This window comes from Notamacropus eugenii, chromosome 1 (genome assembly GCF_028372415.1).
Source record: "Notamacropus eugenii isolate mMacEug1 chromosome 1, mMacEug1.pri_v2, whole genome shotgun sequence".
NCBI classification, from domain to species: Eukaryota; Metazoa; Chordata; class Mammalia; order Diprotodontia; family Macropodidae; genus Notamacropus; species Notamacropus eugenii.
The window spans coordinates 582,620,492-582,634,769 of record NC_092872.1 but is presented as its reverse complement, the minus strand read 5'-3'; the positions used below and the strand labels follow the sequence as shown (position 1 = coordinate 582,634,769).

Below are 14,278 nucleotides of genomic sequence, written 5' to 3'. Positions count from 1 at the left end.
ATGTATGGCCCCGGGTAACAGCAGCAGCCACTCCTGAGACTATCAGCCCAGCCCACAGATTAAATGTTTGAAAGTAACCTACTTGAACTTCCAGGAACAAAGATGGTGGAGCAAACTGGAAATGTTCTTACCCTCCACTTGTTGACCTCAACAAACCCAGAGAATATTTCCCCAGGAAAAATCCTGGAATAATGCCATTGGCTAAATAGGCAAAAGCAATAATTAATAATTAATAATAACTCGGGAGGCTGGGGAGATGGAAGAGAAGAGTCCCTTGTGTCATGGCTGAAGGAGACCAATGCAGGACCAGAGGCTTCCCAGGCAGCCACATTTTAGGGAACCAGGAGGAGTTCCTGAGACCCAGGGCAGAGGAGCCCATAAGTATCAACACCAGAAACACAAGCATGCCTTAGTGCCAAGCCTAGAGGCCTGTATTGGGCTACCCGAGTCTTTCTTACCTGTCCAGGTCTTCGGCTGGCCACGCCGGATGCACGTATGAGAGAAAGGACGTTCCAGAGTCAAACAGGGGTTGAGCTTTATTACAGGGTTTCGGTTACAAGTGCAGGGGGTCTTCTTTCTTAGGACGAAGAGGGGGAGATTTCCTAAGAAGGCTAAGCTTAAGGGAATGGAAGTAGAAGTACAAGCGGGGAGAGAGGGGGAGGGGAGAGAGGAAAGAAGCGAAGCGGAGCCCTACTTTTCTCTTTGGCTCCACACGTGCTAAGAGCTTTCTGGCTTCCTCAATCCTACTTAATCTTCAGCCACACAGTTTGCATCTCAATACCGTGCTGTTAGGTAACTAGGTGTGCTCCAATCCGGGACGACCTCGAGGGCAGGGAGACTCCACCCATCAGGTATCTCCAGGGGAGAGGCGGAAATACCCGAGCTAGCCGAGCTAGCTCGGTCTGACCTTCTCGAACCCCCGCTGTTCATGGAGGGCCTCGTAAGACTCTAAGATTTAGAAGTCCCACTTTTACCTGCCCGAGACTGTCCACACGGAATTGAGCTTCCAGTCCCAACACCTTAGCAAAGCCAAGAGAATTGGACAGACATCAGCACAGACAGGGGTTCAACAGTCCCTGAACCTACCTGTGCTCTAGCTCAAAGGAGGAGAAGAACTCCAATGGTCAGACTACCCCTCCCCTCACCTACACCACAGAAACTTCAGTGTAAAACTGGGGAAACTCAGAAAGACTTCACCTAGCCACAGCCTTGGCACATAGTAGCCAGCTCAGCATCAGGTAAGCTACAACATTCTAGCTTCTAGCTGAAAGAAGCAGAGGCAACAACACACAAAGCCTCCATTTCTCAACACAAAAACATGGGACAGAGCCCCCAGTGCCCCAGAAGCAGAGACCCACTTTAAAAGCCAGGAAAAAGGCAATCACCATGAGCAAGAACCAAATCAGAAAAGCAAAGATGATAGAAGCTTACCATGGGGACAGATAAAAAATATGAATAGAGAAGAGGACAGCACTGACACTGCACTCATATCTGAAACCTCAAAACAGAATATGAACTGTTCTGAAGCTCAAAGAGAATTTTTGAAGAGCTCCAGAAGGATTTTAAAAAAACAAATTAGAGAGGTAGAAGAAGAATTGGTGAATGATTTAAAAAATACAATTGACAAAATGAAAAAAGAATTCAATGAAGAGAATAGTTCCTTAAAAAGGAAAATTGGGCAAATGGATAAGGAATCATAAAACCTAACTGGGAAAATTGGACAAATGGTAAAGAAAGTTCAAAACCTAACTGGAGAAAATAACTGTTTAGAAGGAGCAATTAGACAGATGGAAAAGGAGCTACAAAATTCAATTTAAAAAAAACCACTTCATTAAAAATTAGAATTTAGCAAATAGAAGCTCTGTGAGACATCAAGAATCAGTCAAACAAAAACTAAAGACTGAAAAAATAGAAAACAATATAAAATATCTCATTGGAAAAACAACTGACCTGGAAAATAGATCCAGGAGAAAAATCTAACAATTATTGGTATACTGGAAAGCCATGACGAAAAAAAGAGGCTGGACAATATCTCTCAAGAAATCATTAAGGAAAACTGCCCTGAGGTCCTAGATTTAGAGGCCAAAATAGTCATGGAGAGAATCCACAGATCACCTCCTGAAAGATACCCTAAATTGAAAACCACAGGGAATACTGATGCCAAATTTTACAATTATCAATAAGGAGGAAATACTGCAAGCAGTCAGAAAAAAAACTATACAAATATCAAGGAACTACAGTAAGGATCACACAGGACCTTGCAGTTTCTACATTAAAAGATAAGAGGGATTGGAATATGATATTACATAAGGGAAAGGAGTTTGAACAAAAGCCAAGAATGAATTACCAACAAAATTGAGCATGATATTTCAGGCAAGGAGATGAACATTCAATGAAATGAAGTATTTTCATATTTTCCTGATGAAAAGAGAATTCAATAGAAAATTTAATTATCAAATACAAGACTCAAGAGAGGGATTAAAAGGTAAACAGGGAAAAGAAAAACAAAACTTGTTATTCAATATGGAAAAACTGATACCATCCCTATATAGGAGAGTGATACTTGCTAATCTTGCAAAAATGTTAAATAAGATACTAGCAAAAAGATTACAGCAACTTATCATGAGACTAATACATTATGATCAGGTAGGATTTATACCAGGAATGGAGGGCTGGTCCAACATTAGGTAAACTATCAGCATTATTGATCATATCAACAACAAGACTAACAGAAAACATATGATCAACTCAATAGATGCAGAAAAAGCTTTTGACATAATACAAGATCCATTCCTACTGAAAACACTGGAGCATAGCAATAAATGAAGGCTTCCTTAAAATAATATCTACCTAATAGTATCTACCTAAAACCATCAGGAAGCATGGGGACAAGCTAGATGCATTTCCAGTAAGAGTGGAGGTGAAACAAGGATGTCCATTTTCACCACTTATTTAATATGGTACTAGAAATGTTAGCCTTAACAACAAGAGAAGAAAAAGAAACTGAAGGAATTAGAATAGGCAAAGAAGAAACTAAGTTATCACTCTTTGCAGATGATTAGATGATATACTTAGACAATTCTAGAGAATCAAGTAAAAAACTACTTGAAATAATAAACCATTCTGGAAAATTTGTAGCATACAAGATAAATCCACATGAATTATATGCGTTTTTATACATTACTAGCAAAGTCAAAAAGCAAGATTTAGAAAGAGAAATCCCATTTAAAATTACAGTAGACTTTAAAATATTTGGTAGTCTCCCTTCCAAAATAAACCCCAGGAGTATAAGAAAACAATTACAAAACATGTTTCACACAAATAAAGTTGGACCTAAATAACTGGAAAAATATCAGTTGCATGTGGGTAGGCCAAGTTAATATAATAAAAATGACAATTCTACCTAAATTAATTTACTTATTCACTGCCATACCAATCAAACTACCAGAGAATTATTTTCTAGAGCTAGAAAAATTAATATCAAAATTCATCTGGATGAACAAAAGGTCCAGGAAATTAATGAAATGAAATGCTAAGGAAGGTGGCCTAGCCATACCTCTCAAATTCTACTGTAAAGCGTCAATCATCAAAACCACTTGATACTGGCTAAGAAATAGAGGGGTAGATCAGGGGAATAGGTAGGTAAACAACACACAGTACTCACTGATTTTAGGGATCTCCTGTTTCATAAAGCCAACAACCCCAGCTTCTGGGATAAGAACTCACTGTTTGACAAAAACTGCTGGGAAAACCAGAAAATGGTATGGTGGAAATTGGGCATAGACCAATGCCTGACACTGTACACAAGAATAAAGTTCAAATGGGTACACGATGTAAGTATAAAGGCTGAAACTGTAAACATATTAGGGGAGCAAGGATCTTTATGTGTGGATAGATTATCTGTCAGATATATGGGGAATGGAGAAATTTATGATGAAACAAGAGACAGAGAACATTATGAAATGCAAAATGGATAATTTTGAGTACATTAAATTGAAAAGTTTTTGCACAAACAAAGCCAATGGAACCAAGATAAGGAGGGAGCTAGAAATCTGGAAAAGCATTTTTACAAGTAGGGTCTGTGATAAAGTTCCCTTTTCTAAACTATATAAAGAACTGAGTCAAATCAACAAGAATACAAGTCATTCCCCAACTGACAAATGGTCAAAGGATATGAACCAGCAGTTTTCAGAGGAAGAAATTAAAGTTATCTGTAGTCTTAAGAAAAAATGCACTAACTCATTATCGATTACAGAGATGCAAATCAAAACAACTGAGGTACTACATCATGTCTATAAGATTGGTTAACATGACAAAACATGATAGATATGGGACAGGATATGGAAAATTTGCAACACAAACTCATTGATAGTGGAGCAATGTGAGCTGATCAAACCATTCTGGAGAGCAATTTGGAACTACGCCCAAAGGACTATAAAAATGTACACATCCTTTGACCCAGCAATATTGCTTCCAGGGCCTTATCCCAAAGAAATCATAAAAATGAGAAAAGGTCCCATATGTACAAAAATATTTATTTGCAGCAGCTCTTTTTGAGGTGGCCAAGAACTGGAAATATAGGGAATGCCCATCAATTAGGTAATGGCTGAACAAGATATGAGTATAATGGAATACTATTATGTTATGTGAAATAGCTAACAGATAAACTTCATTAAAACCTGAAAGACTTACATGAACTGATGGAGAGGGAAATGAGCAGAACCAGGAGAACACTGTACACAGTAACAGCCACAGTGTGCCAGGACTGTTTCTGATAGACTTAGCCCTTGACAGCAGTGCAAGGATCAAAAACATTCCCAAAGGACTCTTGATGCAAAATGCCATACACACCCAGAGAAAGAACTATGGAATTAGAATGTAGCATGAAGTAGACAATTTTCTCTTGTTACGTTTTCTTTTGGTTTGGTTTTTCACATGGTTTCTCCCATTCCTTTTAAGTCTTCCATGCAATCTGGCTAATGTGAAAATGTGTTTAGTAAGAATGTATATGTAGACCCTGTGTAAGACGGTATGTTGTCTTGGGTAGGGAGGGAGGAGTGAAGGGGAGAAAATTTTAAACTTATGACAGTGATTGTTGAAAACTGAAAAGAAATAAATTAAATAAAAAAGAAAGAAATGTAATTAGATGGGGTGGGCTTCGTGGAGGGGTGAGGCTTCTCAGGCTGCAGAGAAGCCGTTTCTCTTCTTATTGAAGCATGAGAGGAAGTTTTCTGAAATGGGAGACAATTGCAGTAGCACAAGAAAAGATGCTGGAAATGCAAACCATGAAATATAGGCCCTCTTTTGAATGAACAGGTTCGTTATCACTCCAGCTTACAGCGAAAGTAAGAATAGAGGCTGGCCACCATAGGAAGCCATAAATTTTGGCCCAAACAATGTCCCCAACATATGTGGTCACACCATCTGGTATGATGCATTTAGAGACATTTTTGGAAAAGACCTTCATTTTCAAGGAATTACTGAGCTATTTCTCTTCCTTTCAAGAGGTGGAAAGTGCATGCATATAGCCTGCAGGAAAATCCAAGCTTTGAGTGGAACTACCTGGTGAATTGGAAGATTTCAAATCATCTGTCCTATCAAGGCTACACACTGTAGCATGGAAGAGTCAGATTTCTTCTGGTTTATGGTCAAGTAAACAGTGATATTGCTTTTCTGCCCTTTTTGCCCTTTTTGGCATTCATCCTGCTCATCTGCAACATGTATTTCACTTGTGTCCTGAACCTCACTGTTGGCCTGTTCCAGACTTTAAGAGGGATTCTGATTTTCTGCAGAGGCCTCCCCTGCTGAGCAGGTAGAGGTGCTGTGTGAGTGGGGTTTGGGTGTCATCTTGCCACCCCACACTTTCTCAAGTCTGGACTTCAGGGAAGAGTCATCTTTCTTCACTCTTGTCTCTGTGGCTTCCAATGCAACTTGGATGGAACAGAACCTGAGCTGGTGTTCTGAAACTACTGGGTGAAGGGAACCTTAGAATATGCATTTCTGGAAGCATAAGTTTCACTGTTTCTTTGGTGCCTTTTCTTTGGCCATTTTCGCACTTCCCAGGCTGTTGTTTGATGCATGATCTTTCGTTTTAAAAAAACTTTTATGTACTTAACTGAGGTTTTGAACTGTTTGTCTGAGCAGATACTTGAACCAGCCTGACTCTGCTGTGAGCAATATTTGACCCACTGACCACGGCCTTTCTCCCCTGGCTGTCATTCTGGTGTTTCCCATCCATTTTATGGTCAGTTTTCGGTTTTATCTTCACAGTATTTAACCCTTCCACTTCTTCCGTGTTGGCTAAAATCCTATTCAGGCCACTCCCTTGCAACGCCCCCCTCTTCTGATTCCACTGAATTTCTGGGCTCCTCCCTGTGGGGTCAATGACTTTTTGGAGGAGGCTGAGGTATTGATTGGGTATCCGTGTCCCCGATCAGTGCAGGGGGAGGATCAGGGGCTCCTTCTTGAAAGGGAGGAGGGCCTTTCCAAGCCCCCAGGCTTTCAGCCAGGCTGGGTTCTGGTGGCAGAATGGGAGAACGGCCATCAGGAGCTGCGCCAGGCAAGTCCCACCTGGTTTCTGTGGCTTCTCAGAACCATCTCCAGCAGGGCCCATGGCTTCCTATTGATCTCTGGATTCTCTTTGGGGAAAACTGCCCCAGGGATTGCATGGGGCCCAGGCTGCTTCTCCAGACCTGCGGCACATGGAAGGCTAGCGCACCCTGCCCTCTGCTGGACAGACCCTGAGAAAGCGTCTCCCCGCGGCGGAAGGACACGAGGACGGCGATCTCTGCGAAGGGACCCGCGCTCGGCGCCTCCGCGCCTCCGCGCCCGGGATTGGCTGAGCCGCGGTCTAGGCCCGGCCGCCCACGTGACCAGGCCCTGGGCCTCGTGCCGATGTTGGGGCTGAGGCGTTGGGGTGGGGGGCGCGGGTTGCTCGGGAGCCAGTTGGTTTCTTTCCGCCTGCGCCCCCGTGAGGGGCTCGTGTCCCCCTGAACTGTCGTTGCCTCCCCGTCCTCAGGGTGGCCGGGTTCCCCCGGTCCCGCCTTTCCCCAGGGGGAGGCAGCAGCGGCGGTGAGGCCCCAGGGCTTCAGTGGCTTCCGGCCCCAGGCGCGGCGTCGGTGCGGGCCTCGCCCCGCGGGGGGATGGGCGCCATCTCTGGCTGGGCCTCGCAGCGCCCCTCCCCCCACCGGGACGCCGCGGCCGCCATTTTCTCGGTGGCTTCTCCTCGTCCGCCCTCGAGGGAAGCCGCGGCGTCGGGCTGGCTGGGGCCTGTTCGGGTGTGGGCACACTGGGGTCTGTAGCCTCCCCCCTGCAGGGATCGAGCATCTTAAAGTGGGCTCGCGGGGCGTCCGCTGAGGGATCCCCGGCCTTCCCCGGAATGAATCTGGGGGCCTGCTTCTTGAGGGGCCCGGGAGAGCCCCTTGTCTAAGGGCCGCTTACAGCCACCGTAGGAGACCAGGAGATCCGAGTAGGCCGGGCTAGGAAACCCCAAGGCCAAGGGGGGGAGGGGCCCCAAGCCGGGGTGCCCCTGAGAGGGTGAGGAACTGACCTGCTGTCCCTGTTGTGGGGGGCTTGGTCTACCCTCCCCCCCCACCTGCAGCCTGACCCTTGAGCAGGGCCTGGGAGTGTAGCCGTGGTCCAGTGCATCCAGGCCACCCTCCCCAGCAGCTGCAAGCTGCCCCAGCCTCAGGGAACAGGAGACAGGGCCTCCTGGGCAGCCTTCCCCCAGGAGGGCATTGCTGGGGAGGCCCCCAGCTCCTAGGCAGTGCCCAGCTGGAAGGGAGAAGTAAGGAGCCAGCCAGCCTCTGCACTGGGTAAGCCCACCCTTCTGTCGGGAAGTCTTCTGTGGGATAACTGGTTTATCGTTTATGCTGTGGTATTTCTAAATGATGTGAGAAAATCTGAGCGACCATTGTGAGCCAGAAAGGGTGTTGGACAAAGCCTTGTTGCCTCTGGATTAGGCTTTCAGATCTACGCGGTAGAAAGTGAGATGATTTGACAGCTGTGAAAGCTGTCCTTTTGTCCACATGTTAATGAAGAGGTGAATGGTTTCAGTACAAAGTAATTGGGAAATACTATTGAAGTCACCTCAGTGGTCAGGAGTTTGTTTCACATTTCAAAGACCTAATATTGTTTCACCCTGGTACGTTTTGTACAAGTTCCGGAAAGTATGTGGTTTACTCTCAGTCCAGAGGAAATATGCTCATGTGGACGGGCAGATCAGCCCCTTGGTCCCCATGATTCCCCCTGTTTTATAAACTTGCCAGATCTTCTCTTCACTTGTGAGATTAAAGTCACTGATGAGCTATGCCTTATCTGAAAGGGAAATCTCATTTCATTTATGTTTGTTATTTCATCTGGAATTAAAACATGAGTAGGAATATATGCAGGCTATTCAAGACTCAAGTTAAAGATGTTCCCATTTCTTAAAGGGAGAGCGGTAAGGTATGTTTATGTGCATCTGAAGATGGTTAATAAGTGAACGGATTCTAGGGCAGACAGTGTTTCTTGAAATCTATTCTCCATATATGTCATTTGGGATGATTATATTTACACATCCCGAGTGCTTTATCGTTTGGTATTAAGAATGTTGAATTTAGAAAGAAAAGAATCTACTTAGTAGAAATACTAGCTCTGTCAAATTGTGATGAATCTCTTACTGTTACCAGTGAGAGGTTATAGCTAGTACTTTTCATCTAGGGTATATGATCCTTGAGAGCTGACCTCGACCGAAGCTCTGAAGATACGAAATTGCCATTCAAGACCTTATGGGACTGTTGAGTCCAGGTGCAGTCATCAAGGAATGCTATTGAGCCAGTGATGCATGGTGGTAAGTAACAGTGCTTTGGTGTATTCCATCAGTAAACTGCAGGGAGTGTCTTCATGGGAAAGGCTGAGAGAAGGACTATGTGCATGAGCCTAAGAAGGATTCTCCTTGACTCAGGTTCCCCAAAATGAGTATCCCAACCTACTTTCTTTAAGCCTGTCCCAATGAAGTGGCCATCTGTATAACTTGCCTGGAATCAACATGAAGTTAGGGAAGCACTGTTCCCTTACTGTATGGTGATGTCCCTGTTCTTTTACAGTAAATTCCTGTAATTAAGAAGTTTTGTAAGCACCATACTAAATCTGTTAAATAATAGATCGATATTGGAACATCCCCGAGTTACTGTAAAAGAAGCAAGTATAAAATTTGAAGCTATTTAGCCTAGCTCCTTATCCTTGACAGCCACCCAAGCTTTCCAGTAATTTATTGTAAAGTAGGGAAGCCCATTGTGTTTTATTCCAGCTTGGGTGGAGACAGATGCTTTTGTCTAGATCACCCAAGGCTGGGAGTGATCTGATCTCTTTTTTTACAAACTTGGGTTGAAATTAGCTCCATAGCTTGACAAAGTAGGGTTTTGATAAGGCATTGCTTTTAACATTAAGTGCAGGCAGGAAAATGGTAGCAATGTAAAGGAAAGTTGGATATTCTGAGTAATGGGTTTGAAAGATTTCAGAAAGAGATATAAATGTCTGATTGGAACTATGGAAGGCACATAAGGTTTGAGGACAAATGGTGGACATACAAGTCCCTCCTGTCCCTGGATAGCTGTTGTGGGTACCAGTGTGCCAGTTTCAGATGGTTGAAGCATGTTGAGAGTGTGAGGAGGTTATTTTAAAAAGAAAAGTTGAGAATGAAAATTATAAAGCTTGATTTGAAAGTTAGTAGACAAGGGAATAGAAAACTAGGAGGAATCAAAACAGAGCATGGCACATGTTTCAAGCCCCTCCTGTTCACAGCTAAGAAGGGAGAGTCTGCACTCTTGTTAACACATGCAGTGTTTGTATCGATAATTCAGAGCATTTGAGACATTTGTGAACATCCTGGCAGAGGCCCAGTGGATGAAGAAAATATCCTTTGGATCACGGAGCTGCGGTTTCTGGTTTTTAACCTTCACCTTTTAACTCTCCTGTCCCCTTTCCTGACCACCTCTTCCCCCCCAGCCCTTCTGATTTTGACTTGTTGCTTTTGTTGGTCAGACCTTGCCTTGTGAACCTTCTAACCAAGTTTGTGTCACCCAGGCTAAACTCAATCACGTTTCAGATGGCTTTGTTGGAAGGATACCAGCCAATATCCACTCACTCCTCACCCCCTCCACTTAGCTGAGGCTCCATTCTAGTGAACTCCCCCCATCCCTTTTCCCCCCACCCTCTTCCCCCTACCCCCACCCCTGCAAATGAGACAGGGACAGCTCTACACCCATTGTCAGCCTGAAGTAGTTCTAGAAGATGAGACCTCCGCCCATGTCCCCAAATGAATTTGGCTCCCACTATTTAAGGGGGGATTGATGAGGAATGTGTGACCCTTTCCCTTTTTCACAAATGAACTTGGGTGCTTACTTCTTGAGGGGATGATGAGTACCTCCTAAAGCCAGTTTAGGAAACAATGACACTAAAGTAGACTGGTCTATGAAATAAAAAAAACAAAACAAAACAAAAAACAACTAAGGAGGAATCTTAAACCCCTCAAAATTGAACTGAACTATGGAAGAAAGATAATGTGAGGAAATCAGTACTACTCTCTTAACTCTACCTCATCTTCTCACTGCAGGTTTTACTCTATAATAGTGCCTAGCCTCTTCTGGCTTATGGGCATCGCCCTTTAGTCAGGGGTGTGTGTGTCCCCATTAATTGGACATCTCCCTTAATCAGGACTTATCACCCTTAAGTGGCCATCTCTCTTGAGAGGGCCCACTCCTTTGGGGTTCTTCAAACACCCCACCCCTTAAGCTTGGGTCTCCCTTCAGCTGTGTCTCCATTAAGGTGTGGAGGAGCCTGCTTGGTGTATTACCTGCAATAAATACCTTTGATTGGGAGATAGCCTGAGAGAATTCTTTCCAGATAACCTTGTACCCTGACACTTCAGGCTGTCCCTGAACATCATCACATCTGGCACCCAGTGGATTTGTCTCTGCCTCAGGCCCTCTTTCAGTCAAGGTAAGCCCAGTACCCCAGTCTGGCTGGAGGTAGTTTGGAGTCTCAGTACCCCATTTTCCGGTTCTTGCTAAGTGAGGGGTAATCTGCTTGAGAACCCTGAGTTGTTCTCATCCCAATGGGACACTGGGAGAGGTAGGGAGGTGGGCCTCTGTGCCTGGTTTGGGTCTCTGTACCTGGTTTTGTGGCCTCTGCACCTTGTGGTAGTTCTTTGTGCCCCATTTGTAGGTTCTCTCAAATGGGGATTGCCCTGCTTGAGACCTCTGTGTTTTTTCCTCTCATGTGGGAAATCACGTGGAGGCAGTGGCATAAAGGGAAAGTAATTTATTTGGGACTTAAGAGCAACAAGGGATCTCCTCTGATAGCATTAGACTTCCCCCTAGTTTGTCTCCAGAAAAATGAGGACAGATTGCCTTAGGTGAAGTTTATTTGAGTAGAAGTTAAAAAAAAAAGTGGTCCTCGCTCAAGCCTGGTTGAGGCTGCAGGAATGATTTCTACGGATATTTGAGATTAGAGTATGATAGTTATAGGAATGTATGCTTTCTCCATTTGCCCTTTCTCCTCTTCACTAAGGAAAATCCTCCAAACTTAAAGAATTAATTAGGCTCCACTGAAAATGCACTCTTCAATTCATAGGAAATGTTAAAGAAAATATTTGCCAGTTATCTGGCACTAGTGTTACCAAGTAAAATAACCTTACTTACCTCATGTGACTTACTGTCTCAGTCAAAGTCCCAGCTTCTAGGAACTCCATTGCAACCCAGAGTTCATCACCAACAAGACAAGTGTTGTACAGTGAAACACATTGTCCTGCTGATAATCCCTCCTTCTCAAAACCTCTACAAAAGAAAAGGAAGTTAGTTGTCAAGGCTCTTAGTTGTCAAGAGGTGGCCTGGAACAATCAGCATGCTTTTGGATCCAGGACCAAGAAGCCTTGGGTTAAAATCCTGCCTCTCACATCAACTAGCTTTGTTACCTTGGGTCAAGTTACAAAATCTCTCAGTATATGATGAGATTCCCTAGGAGTTCTCCACTGAGTTATAAATGGGAACCCCTGGAGTCAATACTGACCCACTCACAACTGCTTCATGTATTTGTTAGCATGGGAAATTGAAATCGTAGGTTTTCCTCTGGAGACAGTTTGTCTCACTATTAGACTTTTTAAAATCTTATGAATGTGTAAGGGTGGGACTCTATTCTCCTCACCCTAATCATTCAATCTACACAATAAAGTGTGAGTATTAAGGAATTTGGTTTAAAAGCATCCACCCATTATTAGGTAAATAAGTCTTTAATCAATTTGAAAGTGCCCTAGGATTGGGGCCAATTGGGGCCAAAGGTGGAAGATGTCACAAGGGAAATAATTTGGTTTTGGTTATAAGATGAAGTCATATCATTAAACTTCTTGGACTGTTTATCGAAATTTATTTGGACTGGTTACAAAAATAGCACTGTTAAACAATACTATATCAGGCAAGTGGTGAAATGATTGTTCCCCAGAGAAATTGGGGGTGGTCATTGAGCACATCAGTGCTATGGAAACAGAATTCTTAGAGAATCAAATATGTTTCCATAGATTTTTATAAGGTAAGACTAATGTATTTATCTTTATGGGTTTCTATAATTTTATAGCTTCTGATACTTGATCAGTTAGTCTCCAACAATTTTTTTGAGAAAGTTCTCAAAAGAGAAGGGTAAGGAGGTCACTAGCTTCTGGGAGTTGGGCAATGTAGTTTTTAGAATTATAATTATTGCTATTAATCAGTATTTTCAGTCATAGTGACATACCTCTAGATGGGGCATTGATAAGGATGACTTAAGGTGACATATTGATTGTGAAGACACTGTAGCTGATGGAAAAAAAATTAATTAATTAACCAGTGACCTCTAAACACTAAATAAATTTACTTGGCAGGAATTTATCTGCCAAAGAACTACCTTCTTGAAACTTCATGAAAACCCAGAGCTCATCATCAATAATTTCCCATTAGAGAGGACAAGTGACTTTCCTGCTAAGGAATCTCAGTTTTCTCATTGGTAAAGAAGAGTATTCTTTCATTGAATTATAAAGTTTAGAACTGCAAGAAACCTTAGAGCATATCTAGTCTGGCCCCTTGATTTTGTTGATGAGAAAATGAAGTGAGACAGGAAAAAACAAACCACTCAAAATCACCAGGTACTGAAAGCAGCAAAGCCAGGATCAGACAATCTTAGTTTGAATCCTGATTTTGCTGCTTTACTGCCTGAGTGACCTAGGACAAAGCCCTTAACTTCTCTGGGCTTCAGTTTCCTCTGTAAAACAAAGAGGATGGATTAGATGGTCAGAGGCCTCTTCTAGCTCAAAATCTATGATACTATAAACACATGTCTCATCTAATGCTCCCAGTGCTTTCATCTCCTTGCCTGATACTTCACCATCAGATATGGGTGGAACGTGCCCACATTCTTTGTGTTCCCCAGATATTGGTACCTAAAGAAGATCTAGAATATTGATTCCCCCTCTCGCCTTTTCTAGCTGCATTTAACCCAGCTTCAAACCTTGATCAACTAGAACATCAAATGTTCACAGGGATCTCTTAGCAATAGACTAGTCTCTTGAAATACATATTCCAGGGCCAATTGCCCTTTCACCAAATAATAGAAAAGTACTTGGGGCCCATGATTTACCTCATTAAAAAGCCTCTTAGGCCTCTGTTGTTCCCTGGGATCCATTTTCCTTATGAGGACTTCTTTTCCTGTGTCCACCATTGTGGTATGATAGCCCACTATTGTGGTTGAACCTTCTCTAATGCAAATAAAATTTTGGAGGAATTCCTGAGGCTTACCAGGGCTAACAACAAGCTACAGAGAAGCCCTGATTATTTCATAGGACACCCTATAAGGCTGCTGGTCTGTGGTTGAACCAAAAGTAGATAAGCATGTAGGGGGACCAGCCTGGTGGTAGTGAGCAGCTTTGTGATACCCACTTGATGAGTAGTTGTCATTGCTCTGAGTTTCAGGGAGTATGACTAGGCCCTGAGAGTAAGACAGAGTTGTGGTGACAGCCACCTCTGCATGATCATCATTCACCTTAATCAATTAATGATAATCATCATTGGTAGTCTTCGTATTAATGAAAGCTAGTCAGTTCATAACATTGGTTGAATGATTACTGTGTGCAGAACATTATATTGGGCCTAGGGTGGGCAAAAAATGAAGCACGAGAAGTCTGTGTTGAGTATCCCCAAGTCTGGAATTTTAGTCTCCTTGCCACTGATACACATACCCAATGCCTTGAAGTTGTCTTCCTTTCCTCCTATCA

The 14,278-nt window shown here is 43.3% G+C and overlaps 1 pseudogene; it reads right to left on the bottom strand.

The window, feature by feature from the left end:
• Positions 1-5,178: 5,178 nt before the first annotated feature.
• On the bottom strand, positions 5,179-6,433 carry LOC140519091 (PWWP domain-containing protein 2A pseudogene; annotated as a pseudogene).
• Positions 6,434-14,278: the final 7,845 nt, after the last annotated feature.